We start from the raw sequence: 4,963 nt of genomic DNA on the forward strand, positions 1-4,963 counted from the left end.
GGGATTGAGACACTTGCTTTGCATGTGGCCAGCATTACATACATACATCTATTCCTGGAACCACACATGGAGCCAGGAGTAAGCCCTGCGCACCACTGGCTCTTCTTCCCCATGGAAAAATAAAAAACAACAATGAAAAAGTATTTATCACTTAGTATAGAGGGGATAAAAACTTGCCCAAGCTATTTGGGGGTCACAGGGCAAGTATTGACAGTATTAGCATCTGATATATGTCTTCCCAACCCCAGGAAGGTCAGTTTTTTACATGCCTTCTTAGAAAAGATCCTCTGGTTCTCCTGAGCAGTAGTAACCCCAGAAATCAGTTTTGACAAGTTGTTTATGAGAGATATGATCTGGGAAACTGAACATCTTAACTAGAAAATTCCTGGAAAAGTCAAGGGGAAGGAAAATCAGTCCCCATAGTTGATGTGTTCTCAGTGGGGAGAGAACTGCTTACTATACCCCCTTCTAGGAGGGGATCTGGACTGGCATATGAGTTGTTGTCTGCCTCCTAGCCTGGAAATAACACAGAGATAGTCTTCTGTGAGCAGAATTCAAATTGATACCCCTTCATCACCTACCAATGACACAACCAATGAAAATGAAAAATTAGGAAAAGAATGCTGCTCTCCTTGAGTTTAAAGTGGTGTAACATAAAGCTTTGTCAGAGAGCTTCAGAACAAATATTGTGTTCCATAAACCAAGCAATGCAGTGCTTCTAGGAATGTACGTCTGGAAGGAGGAGGCTGATAGACGGAGGCTGATGTAGGAGGTAAAGAAATATTTTTCCCTCTGCCTTCTAAGTAGTTGATCTGACTACGTTAACAAAAGACAGGTTAACAAGAGAAAAACAAACTGAAGTTTATTAGCATGCATATCTCAGAGACTCATGGGAGTACTCAGGAAATGAAAAGCTCTTGAAGAGTCACTTGGATTTCAGGCTGATATGTAACCTTCGGCTCATTAGGAATAAGTGAAGAGTGAGGACGAAGGCCAATTAGGAGAGGGAGACAGGACAAGTGTGCCCAGTCATCCTTTTACTCCCAGAGGTGTATGTGAGACCCCTAGCATGTAGCCATATGGACTGGTAAATGAAGCAGAACCACCCTGGGAAGAGGTGGTGTCAGCTGAAAAGAGCATGAGACGTGGATGGAGGTGTGGGAGGTTGTGAGTGACCCGAGTTAGCCAAGTGTGAGTTAGGGCCGCACAAAAGTCTTACACCATGGAAAAGCAGATAATTCTTCATACCTCTTGGTGGTTATCCACCCGAAATTTGTGGGGGGTCTGATTGATATGTTTTTTTTTGTTAAAAATCTCTTTAATTTTCTAAAAAAGAAGTTGATAAATGGATTTCTCAGTGAACCCATGTTGTAACAGAATTCACTTAATCAGTTACACCAAAACATCTTTAAGTGAGAAAGCAAAGAGATTTAATTAATGTCGAAATGGACCAACACTAGGCAATCACCTGAAATTGCAGTTCTGAATAGGGACATTGAGCACTTTTTATAGGAGTTTTTCTCCCCTGCCCCCTTTGGAGTTTTTTGTTGTTGTTGTTGATGTTTTTTCTTGCAATGCAACAAATTGTGGGATAAAGAGAAAAGCAAAATAATGGAGTTTCTTGATTGGTTGAGTAGCAACAACACACTGAGGTACAGTTGAGGCTGGAAGGGTACAATATGGGACTTAGAGAGGGGCTCTTGATACTGGGAATCTCAGTGGTAGACATCTTCTGCTTTGGGTCCCACAAGCATTTGTTAATTCATTAATTGTTTCAGTGGCCCTGCTCCCTTTCCTGCCAAGATAACAGGTGTGTTTGGGTCCTTCTGTTCTGTTCTTATGATTTATGACCTATTCATCCTGCCAAGTTCCCAGAATGGGCCATTCAGAGCTCCTGCCTCTGGCTGCCTCCCTGGTTACCTGTGCTTAGTTAACCTGCTTATGTTTCTAACTTCCCCATCACTATAACAATAATTCAAAATGAGGGGTTTCTTAATTTAAAGCGTACAGAGGAAGCAAAGCAAAAGCTGCAATTTCGCCCTTACTCTACGAATTATTGAATACAAGTGATTACTTCAAACTATTATTGCTAAAAGTAGGCAACAAATCATAGAGAAATACATATTTATATATATAAATATAGATAAATATATGTATGTCTCTTGGAGATCCTGGCAAGCTACAAAGAGTATCCTACCCCCACGGGCAGAGCCTGGCAAGCTCCCCAAGGCATATTCGATATGCCAAAACCAGTAACTATAACACGTCTCATTCCCCTGATCCTGAAAGAGCCTCCAATCATTGGGAAAGATGAGTAAGGAGAGGCTGCTAAAATCTCAGGGCTGGGACGAATAGAGACGTTACTGGTGTCCGCTCGAGTAAATCAAGAACAACAGAATGACAGTGATACAGTGATACAGTGGTTATTACTAAAGACAAACCCATTAGCCTGATAAAGGTTATTAAAATGAAATCATAAAATGGATAGTGGTGACTGCATGCAACTGTACATCTTTTTCAAACTGACAGGAAAGAAATTTGGAACTCTTGTCATCACTGATATGTATAGTTAAAAAAAATGAGATACATTCCTCGAGGAGAAACTTTGACTGGGAAATAATGAAAACTTGTTTAGAAGATATTTAAAGGCATATTTGTCATTTTCAAGTTCTAAAACAAAAGTCCTACATTTTACTTATACAAAATCCTGATGCGTAAGTTTATCTTTCTGGAAACAGTTATTTCTATAGATGTGAGTCCGCTAACTTAGGAATAATTGAAAATAAGGACTAGGAAGAATAACAGGACAAAAATGAACAAAGGTTGCTAGTGGCTGGGTTAAGATAGCCAAATAAGGTGAATTTGTGGTAACATCGTTTTGTGGTTAGAAAACCTAACCCAGAGCATGGATTAATCTCCAGAAATGCTGACCTGAAAGCCTCATGAAAAAAGTTTTCATAGCAAGGGACAAAACAGAGCACTGCAGGGGCAAGAGAGCTAGTACTGGGGTTATGGTGGTTGCCTTACATGTGTCTCACCTAAATTCAATTTCTGGTACCACAATGGTTCTAGTGGCCCCAGTAGTGAACCCTGAGCACAGAACCAGGAATTTAACAGCTTTGTCAGTATGTCCCAACCTACCCCCTTCAAAAAAGAGTATCCAGATGAATTTCAGAAGCAGTCAGATAGACATAATCACTAAGAAATACACTCTACCAAGGATCAATAGGGGAAGATATTCCCTTCTTTCTTTTTTAAAGGTAAAGATTTATTTTTTAATTAAATCACAGTAAGATACACAGTTACAAAATTGTTCATAATTGAGTTTCAGTCATATAATTTTTCAACACCCAACCCTTCACCAGTGTGCCAGTGTCCACCAATGTCCCCAGTTCCCACCACCTCCACTGCCTCTATGTCAGGTACCACCCCCCTCTCTCTCTCTTACACACACACACACACACTCTCTCTCTCTCTCTCTCTCTCTCTCTCTCTCTCTCTCTCTCTCTCTCTCCCATTTTGGGCATTATGTCTTGCAATACATATCCTGAAAGGTTGTTAAACACTCAGTTCTTGTCCAGAATAATCATTTCTAACTGTATTGTCATATTGGTCCCTTCTCTATCCTAACTGCCCTCCTTGCCACAGTGTGGCAAGCTGCCAACCATTGACCAGTCCTTCTGGCCCCTGTTTTCCCTGGCCTTGGAAATTAGTCTCATACTATTTTTTTTAATATCCCACAAATGAATACAGTCATTCTATATCTGTCCCTGTCCTTCTGACTCATTTCACTCAGCATGATACTCTCCATGTCCATCCATTTATAAGCAAATTTCATGATTTCTAAGGCTTGGAATTTTACCAATGAGAGCAGAGGGTTTGTCTGAATAAAGAGCACTACAATCCTACTATCTCTGCTTTCAACACACTGATTTGGGAGACATGAAACTATTGGGTATGAATAAGTCTGAGTTACTGGCCGGTGTGATCTTTCCAACTTCTAATAACCTTGCCTATAGCAGAGCTAATGGATACCATGTTTAATCTCACTCCCAAAGAAACAGGACAAATCCCTAAGACCATCTCCACCCCCACTTCCCCACAACAGTTATTAACAGAGCTAGCTAGGAACATGAGGGCTGGAGCGATAGCAGCACAGCGGTAAGGCATTTGCCTTGCAAGTGGCCTGCCTGGCCAAGCCGGGTTCGATTCCTCCGCCCCTCTAGGAGAGCCTGGCAAGCTACCGAGAGTATCTCGCCTGCAAGGCAAAGCCTGGCAAGCTACCCACAAAGTATTCAATATGCCAAACAAAGTAACAACAAGTCTCACAATGGAGACATTACTGGGCCTGTTTGAGCAAATCGATGAACAACGGGAGCTAGTGCAACAGTGCAACAGTGCTACGGTGCTACAGCTAGGAAGAGAGATACATTTATCAAGAATGCTTACTCCTGGCAGATAAAAAGACCTGGCCCTTGCCCATCCCCATCTGACTACTAGTAAACAAGCCCCAAACTCACCACAAGCATCCTACAGGTGTCCCAAAGCATAACCAGCTAGCAAGGTACTCTCTATTGTCTGCTGTGCTCTTTTGAAGGCCCTCGCTATACCAAATTGTCCCTGCCAACTCTGCTTTGTCATCAGCTGGGTCTGAGATCATGGCCTCCTCTTATACCCACCCCAAAGTAAGTTTCCCAGGCACCATCCAAGTCAGTTACTGCTGATCTTAAACTCTGGTTGCTGTCTAGAATATGCTTAAACTCACTGCCATGATAGGGGGCATGCACAGGAAACTAAATCCCCCACTTTACCCCCAGACACACTTAGGTTACAGCAGGTCCCAGGAACTTTTCAATTAAAATAAATAAATACATTTATTTTTGGTTGGTGGTTCTGGTGTCCATCAAGGCTACCCAAATAAGGCTCAGGAGTCTCCAGGTCAGGGCTATACCCAGTGATGCCC

Source organism: Sorex fumeus, unplaced genomic scaffold, assembly GCF_029834395.1.
Source record: "Sorex fumeus unplaced genomic scaffold, SorFum_2.1 ptg000006l, whole genome shotgun sequence".
NCBI lineage: Eukaryota > Metazoa > Chordata > Mammalia > Eulipotyphla > Soricidae > Sorex > Sorex fumeus.